This window comes from Myotis lucifugus, unplaced genomic scaffold (assembly GCF_000147115.1).
Source record: "Myotis lucifugus unplaced genomic scaffold, Myoluc2.0 scaffold_113, whole genome shotgun sequence".
Classification (NCBI taxonomy): Eukaryota; Metazoa; Chordata; class Mammalia; order Chiroptera; family Vespertilionidae; genus Myotis; species Myotis lucifugus.
In genome coordinates, this window is record NW_005871161.1 from 3,352,952 (window position 1) to 3,365,378 (window position 12,427).

At 40.4% G+C, this 12,427-nt stretch overlaps 1 protein-coding gene across 5 annotated transcripts in view; it reads left to right on the forward strand.

Moving 5' to 3' along the window:
* Positions 1 to 85: 85 nt before the first annotated feature.
* PCMTD1 (protein-L-isoaspartate (D-aspartate) O-methyltransferase domain containing 1) overlaps positions 86 to 12,427 on the forward strand; it is a 44,012-nt gene continuing 31,670 nt past the window's right edge. The window contains exons 1-2 of one of the 5 annotated variants that reach the window (XM_023757768.1): positions 8,776 to 9,773; positions 10,274 to 10,368. The gene's annotated coding sequence lies outside the window, so the exon portion shown is untranslated. Of the gene's footprint in view, positions 1,096 to 5,974; positions 5,996 to 8,775; positions 10,369 to 12,427 lie in introns of those variants that run through there. The other 4 variants (XM_023757771.1, XM_023757770.1, XM_023757769.1 and 1 more) reach the window with 4 other exon arrangements.

Sequence of the window (12,427 nt, forward strand, 5' to 3'; positions counted from 1 at the left end):
CGGGGGAGATCGGGGTTCCGAAGGCCTGGGAAGTGGGGGCCCGGCGCTTGTGGGGTCCGACCGGCTGCGGGACACAGAGCCCGCGACGCTGTGGTCCCCCCAACACCCGCGGGCCTTTTCCGATCCACCCCGTGACCTGCTGTTGTTTTGATTTTGAAGGAGAGGATCCGGCCGCCGTCGGCGGGGGAAGCCTGGGGGTTGGGGCTGGACGGGCTTGGAGAGCTGGGGCCAGCACTAACCTTCTCTTACTTTCTGTTTTTGTTTTTTTTTTCTGTTTGTTCGTTTGAGCGTTTCCGACTGTTTTAAGTCTGGTGCCCGTCCTTAGGGCGTTTCAAACCCGGCGTAGAGAGAATCCGTGAGGCGAAGAACCAGAGGGAGTAATTTTGCAAATTCAAGATATTTTTAACTTGTAGTAGTTAGTATGTTTTGAAAATCGAGACATCATACCCATTTTTTAAAATGACAGATTAGGATAATTTGGGTACAGAGAGGAAAGCATGGCTTGACCAATAGTTATTTCCCCCCAATTATTACTAGCATTTTTAAAGTTAGTTATTTCCCCCAGTTATTATTAGTATTTTTTTTTTAAGTTACAGAAGTACTACGTGCTTTTTAAGAAAAAAATAAGTCAAGCAGCCAAACAATGAAGACATCGCTTCCCTCTCTCCCTGGCTTTATCCCCCTCTTACCCGGAGTAACCAGTCTTCAAGTGCATTTTTAGCCATTCAGGATTTTTCTGTGCATATCATAAATATGTTTTACAAATAAAATTGAGAACATATATAGTACGTGGTTTTTATTAGCCAACAATGCTCGCAGATATTCCTCCATTTTACTACATTATTTTTTTAAAAGTTGTATAGCTGTGTGTGTTTTTTTAATTGGTGAGCATTGTCTCCAATTTTTCCCCCCTAATCTTTAAGTTTTTATTTTAAAGAAGAAACTGCAAACCAATATTTTGAATCGTAGTTTGGTAAAACTTTCAGAATGTCTAAGGCCAGATGGGGGATATTTGCATATTAGGCAAGTTGAGTGGTAGGTTTCCACAGAGCTTAATGGTAGTTTACATGAGGCTTGGATGACTTCCTCAAGCAGGTTAGTGAAATAGTTTACTTTGTTGTTGTTTTTTAAGTATTTTTCAAAGTAAATTTAAGTTTCTCCTAGTAGTCAGTTGAAAACAAATGTCATTCCCTAACCATGAACTGGATCAGGTGTGAAGAAGGTAAAGGGGAAGGCCAGTGGCTCAGAAGTCTGTATTTCAGGCAGGTTAAAACAAAACAGAAAACTCAAAAAACAGCCAGGGGTTACATATGGAAGGATGATAACTACACTGCTTACTATTAAATAGACAGAAAGCTAGGAACTCCCTATTACATTTTGTATTTCTACGTGCAAAAGAGCTGGAGACTTTTCCTGACGTAATCACGGAGTTGTGTGTTTATTAAAAATGTACTGTGTTCATCTTGGTGCTAGCTTTCAGAGAGAACATAGACCTGAGGAAGATGATCACAAAGAACAGTCTGGTTCTAGCCTGAACTCTTAGGCTCATTTGTGTAGCATTTGATTATTTGGGGAACTGTTTTTATTATTTTTTTATTTTTTTTAAAATATATTTTATTGATTTTTTACAGAGAGGAAGGGAGAGAGATAGAGAGTTAGAAACATCGATGAGAGAGAAACATCCATCAGCTGCCTCCTGCACATCTCCTACGGGGGATGTGCCCGCAACCCAGGTACATGCCCTTGACCGGAATCGAACCTGGGACCTTTCAGTCTGCAGGCCGACGCTCTATCCACTGAGCCAAACCGGTTTCGGCAGGGAAACTGTTTTTAAAAGGAACCAAAAATATCCATGACATTTTAGATACTGTTGCTGGTAATACGTTCTTCTTTTATATATATTTTCCACAAAAACAGGTGGTATTCTCCACATTAGATAAATAAACAGGTTCAGAGATTAAACTGCTCAGTGTTCCATGCCTTTACCTTTTCAGTAGTGGTGGCTGCATTAGACTTAGGCATACTTCATCCAAGAACCTATATTTTCCCTTCTGCCAGCTGCTTCCCAGGAATGAAGAGTACCTTACAAAGTTTCCTTCTCCTTTATTTGGTCATAAATGTTTTTTACAAAACAGACACGTGAATATAATAATACTCATTGAAAAAATAATCCAAAGGATAGTGTGAAATTAAAATTATCTTTTTAGATGAGGTTTCTGGTGGTGTATTTTTTAAATATTAAATTCGTTGAGCTGATGTCATTAACCAAGATGAAGGCAGATTGTGTTACTTTAGTCACTGCTTGATGCCCTGGCAAATTTGGATATGATGGTAAATTGTACCTCATACAGGTGCTTTTGTTCCTGACTATTTGGGTGGGTAATCTCATTGCATTTAGCATTATTTTTATGGGCCCAATTACACTCTTGGTAAAATGTGAACTACTCCGATGAAAACAAAACAAAGAGGGCCCTACAAATATTAAAATGTACTTATTTTATTTTTGGTATTTTTTTTTAAATATTTTATTGATTTTTTTTTTTTACAGAGAGGAAGGGAGAGTGATAGAGAGTTAGAAACATCGAAGAAACATCGATCAGCTGCCTCCTGCACACTCCCCACTGGGGATGTGCCCGCAACCAAGGTACATGCCCTTGACCGGAATCGAACCTGGGACCCTTGAGTCCGCAGGCTGATGCTCTATCCACTGAGCCAAATCGGTTAGGACTATTTTTGGTATTTTAATGTCTCTTAAAAATGCATCATGATAAACATCAGAGTATGTGTCATAGTATTATGGTATATTCCAGTTTTCCAGCTGGTGTGACAACTGTGTAGTTTAAAGATGGCAAATACCGCAGTTTAATAAACTATGATCAGTGTAATATGTACTTGAGAAAAAAATCCACATACAGGAAAATATTTGAGTTTTTATTCTTGGCAATTATTAAGGATGGTACTTGGATTCACATCTAAATGGCATATCTGCCGCCCTTTGTCTCTCGGAAAGCTTAACACGATCTGAGTGGGTTTTATAGTTGTGGGACACAAACATGTTTCAGACACCAGAGAGGTGTCTTTAGAATATTTTAAGATCTATTGACTCGGCTATTGGAGGGCGAGGAAACCAGTGCTGTGTAAGTATATTTTCAGAAATTAAGAGATTTTAAGGCTGATGGGAAGAAATAAAAAGTTTATTTTCCACTTTAGCCTCAAAATCCTTTTGGGGACATATAATCATGAGTAGCCAAAGGTATGATCTAGAGTTTAAAATCCAAGTGGTGTTTAAACAGTATTGTGATAGTTCATAAAGGACTTGTTTCTTAGTTCTCTTTTTAGGGAGAAATTGGTTAAGGTGAAAGAGAAGCTGAAATACAGGGGAGAAAAATCAGAATAGGCTGTCAAAATACACAAAAGGAGAGGATGGTTCTTCAAAGAGTGGGTCATCAGTGGAGTCAAATGTGTGCATGCATGCCAAGGAATATGAGAATTTAACATTATAGATCTTTGAACTTTGACATACTGAAAAATAAGCTAATTGTTGCTGTGTTAGCTGAGTCCTGTTGGGGGTTAATACTTCAGTAACAATACTCTTACAAGCTCTGCTCTCACAGTTTCTTCTGTGCTTATGTGGATATGAAAGAATAAAGCTGTGCCTATACTGCAGTGTCATTTTATTCCTTTAAGCAATATCAGGAAGCTCCAACTATATGGTCAGCTAAAGATTCATGTGGCTCAGCCGGTGTGGCTCAGTGGTTGAGCCTTGACCCATGAACCAAGAAGTTACTGGTTCGATCGCTGGTCAGGGCACATGCCCAGGTTGTGGGCTCAGTAGGGGTTATATACAAAGTAGCCAGTCCATGACCTTTATCTCTCATCCATGTTTCTATCTCTATCCCACTCCCTTCCTCCCTCTCTAAAATCAATAAAAACATTTAAAAAGAAAATCCATGTGAAATTTTGGGCTTATTTGAATCTATCAAAGTTAATAGTTACCATGCAGAGGCTACAATTATATATTTCTATTATATCTATTTTTGCATCCTATGTTCTATTATAGTTTAGCCACTTAATTCTTGCTTTATTAAATAAAAATATAATCCTTGCTGTTAGGAATTGGGAATGTTGCATATCTTGGTGATGTGATGGAGGAGACATTTCGGTGGTTTTTTTTTTTTGAATGCTAACTGCATGATTATAATGGAAGATGCTAGAATCCTAGTTGGCAGTTGACATTGGAAGAGTAGGGGGATGGCCCTGTGGTTGGTAGTATCTCATGTGACCTGTTGTCTGCTCTGGGCAAGGGTCAGACCTGCATGTGTCTAGAAGTTCTGTGCTTAGAAAGGATACTGGCTATCTGGGAACTGGTCCCTGGGACTATGGCCCATATTAGTATATTTAACATAGGAAATCTGTTCAGGGGATGAACTAAGATCCCTATGTATCTAGACTGAAATGTCATGACCTACGATGTAATATATTTCCTGTGGTTAATTTTTGTAATATTGTATGTTCAAAGATATTATTAAAATTATGAAATAGCTCTGGCTGATATGGCTCAGTTGGTTGGAGCTTCCTCCCATACACCAAAAGGTGGTGGGTTTGATTCCTCCACAAGGCGAATCTCTCCCCCCCACCCCCTCCTGCCTCTCTTCCACCCCTTCCCTTCCTCTCTCTAAAATCAATAAAAAATAATTTAAAAACAACAACAAATAAATAAAGCTAAGCAATTTCTTCCTTCAGCAAACCTCCCCCATCCATATCTATTCCTCATAGGTTGCTTGGGTAATGGTTTTTTAACTGTGGTGTGAATCCTTTCATACTTTTAAAAATAATAGATGTTAAGGATGTTAAAAGTCAGAATTCCATGGAATAAGGAAAAGGTGATGATGTGATACAGGGGTAGATAGTGAATAGTGAATGCTCTCTGATTCCTTCAGACTAGGTGCTATGAATAAGAGTATTATTTCAAGTGTAACAGCTACTTAGGTTCTGTACCTCGTCTATCAGGTTACTCCTAGCAAAGTCATTTCAGGTTTACCAAGTTGTGCTTTTTTAAGATATCTTTTCTTAGTCATTTTTCAGTCAGTCTGTTCTATATGTGGGATTTGAGTGTTTTTTGATAGGCATCAAAAATCATTTTTAGATATTTGATAGATATGTCATTTCTTTTTAGGCTGGTACCATATATGTTGCCTAGACCCACATAGTTTAGATATTTTTTTACACTAGTTTATTTGCACTGACTCATTTCCGAGCACCTTTGATTCACTTTTGGTTGCTTATACAAACTTACTAATATTCTCTCTACAAATGATCCTTCTAAGAATAGCCAATGAATAAAGTAAAATTATATTTCTGTTGATATAAATCCTATTGACTTCTGACCAAAATTTTACCTGGGTTGCAGGTTTAATCCCTAGCCCCAGTCAGATGAATGTGGGAGGCAACCAGTCAATGTATCTTACATCAATGTTGCTCTCTTTCCCCCCTCCTTCCCTTCCACTCTCTAAAAATCAATGGGAAAAATATCCTCCGGTGAGGATTAGCAACAATAAAAAAATAATGTACTCTTAGTAAATGTAATTTTACTTACACAGTTTGACTATAATTTGAAGAGCAATCTAGTTAACATGAAGCAATTCCTTATGTTATTAAAGACCTTTAGTTCTATGAATTCATTTTAACCAAATTCAAAGTAATTTTTAGACATTTGTCTGAAAATACACTAACCATTTAAGAGGCTAATTTCCTTGAACAAAGACTGTTTATGTGAACTGAAGCTCTCCATTGAAATTCTCTCCTCAATGTGCCTGTGTCCTGATCCTTGCCAGGCCTATCATGCAGAAGTTAAGCGCGGCCTGGAGGGTGGTGCTAAGCTATAATTTAAAAAGCTTTCACAGACATTTTGGTTATTCAATTTGGACTGTTTTCTCCAAATGATATTTATTGACTCAAGGAACCACTAGTGACAAATTAATCCTGTAAACTTAAGGTAAGCCTCCTAGCACTTTAGAGCTTATACATTATTATGATGATCTTATGATAAAAGTTCATGTTTAAGGACTTCTTAAACTTTCTCTGGCTCATGAGTAAAAATAAGGATAATTATTTGTCCTCATAAATGAATGAAACTATAGTATCAATGTGTACGCAGTCATGCATTTCTCAGGTGTCAGACTTACAATTCTAGTTCTTATGGTTTCTTATTTCTGATAATGTGAATATTAGTTATAGTGCATGACAGAAGATCTGTGAATAAGTTTACAATAGCTCTGTGTTATATGAGAAATTTAGAACAAGTAATTTACTCTTTCTCGGTCTTTTTTTTTTCCTTCATTTGTATGGGGCAGAAAATACCACCTGTCCTGTGTAAATACCAGGGTAATTATGAAATTATATGAGTTGATATTAAAATACTTTGAATAATTAAGACTGATAATGTAACTAGGTATTTTGTTTTATGCAGCTTATTTCTTTATTTTGTTTTTTAGATTCAATTATTGATATGTATTTATTGCCATTTTACTGTTCATATTTTCTTAATATATTTTTATTGATTTCAGAGAGGAAGGGTGAGGGAGGGAGAGATGGAAACATCAATGATATGAGAGGATCATTGATTGGCTGCCTCCCTCACACTCCTCTTGGGGATCAAGCCCAAAACTTGGGCATGTACCCTGATCAGGAATTAAACCTTGACCTCCTGGTTCATAGGTTGACACTCCACCACTGAGCAATACTGGCCAGGCTACTCGTTTTCTATCTTTCTTCTTAAGACCCTTTAACATTTCTTGTAATACTGGTTTGGTGGTGATAAACTCCTTTAGCTTTTTCTTGTCCTTTAGCTCTTTATCTGACCCTCAATTCTAAGTGATAGCTTAGCTGGGTAGAGTAATCTTGGTTGTAGGTCCTTGCTTTTCATCACTTGGAATATTTTTGCCACTCCCTTCTGGCCTGCAAAATTTCTGTTGAGAAATCAGCTGACAATCTTATGTGAGCTCCCTTGTAGGTAACTAACTGCTTTTCTCTTGTTGCTTTTAAGATTCTCTTTTTGTGTAACTTTTTGCATTTTATTTATGATGTATCTCTTTGGTTTCATTTTGTTTGGGACTCTCTGCACTTCCTAGACTTATATGTCTATTTCCTTCACCAAGTTAGGGAAGTTTTCTGTCATTTTCTCAAATAGGTTTTCAATTTCTTGGTCTCTCTCTCCTCCTTCCAGCACCTCCATGATGAGAATGTTGGCAAGTTTGAAGTTGTCCATGGGCTCCTTACACTACCCTCATTTTTTTGGATTCCTGTTTCTTTTTACTCTGTGTTTGGGTGGTTTTTGCTTCCTTACATTCCAAATCACTGATTTGAGTCTCAGCTTTATCTACTCTACTGTTTAGTCCCTGAACTGTAGTCTTCATTTCAGTTAGTGTATCCTTCATTTCTGACTGGTTCTCTTTTATGGTTTCCATGTCCTTTTTTATGCTGTTGAAGTTCTCACTAAGTTCATTTAACATTTTTGTAACCAGTATTTTGAACTTTGCTTCTAGGAGATTGCTTGTCTCTGTTTTGTTTAGTTCTTTTTTTGGAGTTTTGTTCTGTTCTTTCATTTATGACATGTTTCTTTGTCTTCACATTTTGGCAGTCTCCCTGTGTTTGTTTCTCTGTATCAGGTAGAGCTGCTACATCTCCAAGGCTTGGTAGAGTGTCCTGATGTAGTAGGTGTCCTCCCCAATCTCCCAATCTGGGCGCTTGAGGCAAGGACTTACTTCACCAGGACTCTGGTGCCCACTGAGTTCACCCTTCGAGGGTATCACTTGTGGGGGTGGTTGGGTGGTGGTTTGCATTGGTTCGAAGTTGTTCACCGGGTGTGCTGGCTCTGGGGTCTCCCAGGAGGTGCTGGCTTTGTTCTTCCCTGGGCCCCCTGGCATAAGCTACGGAGTGATCTGCAGATGCCTACTGCTTGTGCTGGCTGGCTTGGAAGTGCCCAGGGGAGGCCACGCTGTGAATCAAGGCAGGCTGCCACTAGTGCCCGCCCTGGGGCCACTTAGTGAGAGGTGTGGGGCACACTGAGGCCAGATGCTCTGTGTTGGAGAGATTTTAGGAAAACCTGAAGCGTGAGCCAAGACATACCCTTTGCACGGAAAAGACACTGAAAACAGCTTGGGTAGGCCTGAAAGTTGGGTGCTGCAGGACAGACAGGATGAGTCAGGTTGATGGAGTCTCAGATATGGTACCCGCCTGCCAGCTCGGGGGGGCGGGGGGCGGGGGGGGCGGGGAGGCTCATCAAAGGAACAGTGGTCTCTGCCAACACTTCTGACTTGAGGAGGCTGCTCTCTAGCTCTCGCCCTGATGCTGGACAATTCCGTTTCTCCCCATATGTCTCTGATGCCTTTCAGGCCGCTGCCTGAGCACTGGAGTGAGTCTGAGTAAGTTCATGCATGGACCCTTTACGACAAACTGCCGGGGACTCCAGCAGCTCCTCTGCCTCCTTCGTCCTCAGTCCCCACTTATTATTACCGCCAGGAGTTATGGGACTTCTCTTCCTGACACTGGAACCTGGTGTGGGGGGCCTGGTGTGGGGCTGGACCTCCATGCTCCTCAGGGGGGGTCTCCACAGCTGAGATAACCCTCTTGATTTTTTTTTCCCTAAAATACTCTATTGATTTCCACAGAGAGGAAGGGAGAGGGACAGAGAGCCAGAAACATTGATGAGAGAGAAACACCGATCAGCCGCCTCCTGCACACCCCCCACTGGGGATGTGCACGCAACCAAGGCACATGCCCCCGACCGGAATCAAACCCGGGACCCCTGAGTCCGCAGGTCGACGCTCCATCCACTGAGCCAAACCGGCTATGGCAACCCTCTTGATTTTTATCCACCACATGGTGTGCGACCAGCCTGTTCAACATTTCTGTCCCTCCTACCAGTCTCCATGTAGCTTCTGTTAATCCCTAGTTGTAGGACTTCTGTTCAACTAGATTTCTGGCAGCTCTGCATGATGGTGGTTCTGTCGTTTAGCTGTAATTTTGATGTGGTGTTGGGAGGATTCACATATCCTTACCTATGCTGCCATCTTGACTGGAGGTCAGTCTTGGCAGCTGTTGGCATGTGAGTAGTGAACCTTAGCTTAGCCCATTCTTTCCTTTTCTTTCGTTACTCTATACAGATGACGCTTGAACAAAACAGGTTTGAAGTGAATGGCCCACTTATATGCAGTTGTGTGGTGTGTTTTTTTCCAGTAAATACATACAGTATTATCAATGTACTTTCTCTTCCTTATGATTTTTTAATAACTTTCTTTTCTCAGGCTTACTTTATTATAAGAATACTGTATATAATACATATAACATACAACATATGTGTTGATTGTTATTGGTAAGGCGTCTGGTCAACAGTAAACTATCCGTAGTTAATTTGGGGGGAAGTCAAAGTTATATGTGGATTTTTGACTGGAGCCAGTGGGGTGGGGGTCAGCCCCCTCACCCCTGGGTGGTTCACATGTCAACTGTATTTCTATTTCATCAAATCTGTTTGTCATCATTGAGGAAAATGTTCCCCTCGGTAGTTGCCTTTGCATCCAGTGCAGCCTTGGTTCTCCCTGACTCCCATGACAAGGTCGTTGAAGGATGAGGAAGAAAGCCCCTGTGGCCACGCCCTCGCATGGTGCGTTCTCCTGGTGCCCTAGTCTCTTTCGAGCTTTGTCCTCACCTTTAAGGAGAAAGGAGCAGCAGGGAGCAGTGGGCTGCTTGCCACTGGTTGCTAGGAGGGAAGGAAAGTAAGTCAGCATTTATTCTGTTCTTCTACTCGGTGACATCTGTCTGCCATCTGTTGGCTTCCCACCTCCTTTGACTTGTCTTTAACCTCCCACAAAACCTCCCTGAGCTGCTGGAAAGAGTGTCAGATTGAACTGGCCCTTCAGTAGTTCTTCCCTTAAAACAAATACACCAAATCCACACATCTGATTTTCAGAGAGTAGCAAGCAGTTTTTGGAACACCACATCATTTCAAGTGAGCTTATGTGAATATGCCTTTTGTTTGTCACTCCATTCCAAACACATACAAGAGAGAAAATGCCAAGCCGTGAAATTGTGTTCTATGAGTAAATATGACAACTTCCTTCTCAGACATAACTGCTTAAGCTTTTGTCCTTTATTCTATTCTGACCCTTTTTCTTGTTCTGGCTTTACCTTTTCTTGCTTTCCTCAGATTATTTATTTTGCTTTTATTGCTTAATGCAGGACTTAACACCCCTAACACTTTTTTCTTTTCTGTTAGAGAAAATGGCAGGAGTGTGGCAGAAAAAAATTTGGCAGAAGTAACAGAAAGGCCAACAGGCTATTCCTAGATAACAAACTCAGCTGTATTCAAATGTGAGTGTGACTGATGCTGAAATAAGAGGGAAATCAGAGCTCTGAGGAACCCATGGAATCAGAATTTAGCCTCTTCATTTCCCAGGGTTGGAAATGACAGTCGGGAGAGTTGCCCAGGGCCATACAGCGAAGTTATCAGTGGAAGCAAGGCTAGACCTTGGTCTCTTGGCTTGTTCTTGGTACTTTTCTGTAATGGAGATAGCATTATCACAGAATTCACAAATGGCAAACACTTCCATGACCTAATGCTGTGATGGTTTTTAAAATGATTGTTTGCTTTAGTTTCACAGAAAATGAAATCATTTTCAGGATTGTTGAATTGTCAAAATATTTACTCTAGATTTTAACTTGCAAACTCCTTGTGTACATTGATTATATATCAATTCAAACTCCCTGTGTACAGCATCAGGGGACCGGTTACATTATCCTGGTGTGCCTCTGTGGTAGGATATCATACCTCTGGATTTTGGAAGAATTTTTGATGGCATGAAGGGATGCATATAAAGTGAAAGTCTGAAATAATATATATATACTAGAGGCCCGATGCATGAAATTCGTGCAAGAGTAGGCCTACCTTCCCCTGGCTGCCAGCACCGGCTTCCCTCTGGCACCCGGGACCTGGGCTTCCCTTCGGCACCCAGGACGCCGGCTTCCCTATGGCCGCCGGCAGGCACCCAGGACCCGGTCTTCCCTATGACCACCAGGCAGGCACCCAGGACCCGGTCTTCCCTATGACCACCAGGCAGGCACCCAGGACCCGGTCTTCCCTATGGCCACCAGGCAGGCACCCGGGACCCGGGCTTCCCTCCGGCCGCTGGCTTTGTCCGGAAGGACGTCTGGTCTAATTAGCATATTATGCTTTTATTATTACAGATAATACCCATATTGTGGAAGAAAAAAAACAAACAGGCACATACCAGTACATGCTTGGAAAGTTAACAATGGCTTTGAATGTCAGGATTATGAATAATTTTTATTTATTTTACTTGGTTTTCAAATTTCCTGCACATGTACATACTACTTTAATAATCAAATTAGTGAATATTATGAAAATGTAATTAATTTATAATTTACTTTCCATGTAATTTTTAGGAATAACATGTATGGTAAATGACATATCTTTAAAGCTTCATAGTGTAAATTATCTCTTGTTTCTTGATTTTTCTACTGTAGACTACTTTATTTGTTACTAAATGTATTTTTATTCCTTAGGAAATTATTCTTCATGTGTCTTTATTGTACTTCTTCTGGTGTGTATGTATACATATAACATACACATACACATACATATATATATTTCCTGTATTTTTACCCTTACTTATATGTTTTGTCCAAATAATACATGTACACAGTTTAGAAAGTCAAGCCTTGAAGACAAAGTATAATAACATATAACAAAATATAGCTATTTCATAGAGAAGTTACCTCCACATTGCTAAGATGCTTCTACTGTTTTTTTTTATTCATTAATTTTAGATAACATTTACTTTCTGTTTTTGTAGATGAGGTGTTAACTCCCATTCCCTTTATTTACCTTCCCTCTATTTTATTTTTTATCCTCACCTGAGGATATGTTTGTAAAAACTGATTTTAGAGAAGGAGGGAGGGAAAGAGAAACATCCACATCAGTGAGAAGCATGGATCATAGGTACCGCGAGGAAGCTCCAGCCAAAGGAGCCACCAGGCCAGGGCCCCCCTCTCTTTTCCTCCCAGTGTGGTTAAATGGCCATTCGAATGTAAAGCAATTGCTTTTTCAGGATTATGACTATGTAACACCCCCCCCCAACCCCAGATTAAATAATGTATTATAATTATATTCCTTTTATTTTTCAGTTTTGATTTTTGTTAACATCTTATTTTAAGATTAGTCATACAGTATGCCTCTCATTCTCTAAAAGCCTTCCCTGGCTCCTGTTGTCTCCAGGTTGAAGTCCAAGTTCAGTGTGTGTGAGGCTGTGAGCTTACCTGGCTCCTCCGCTTCAATCTTCCGGCCTCACAACCACTGCTTTCTGTCTCTCTGCTTCACCTCTGCAGTCCTACTTGTAGGGTCTTGAGTGGG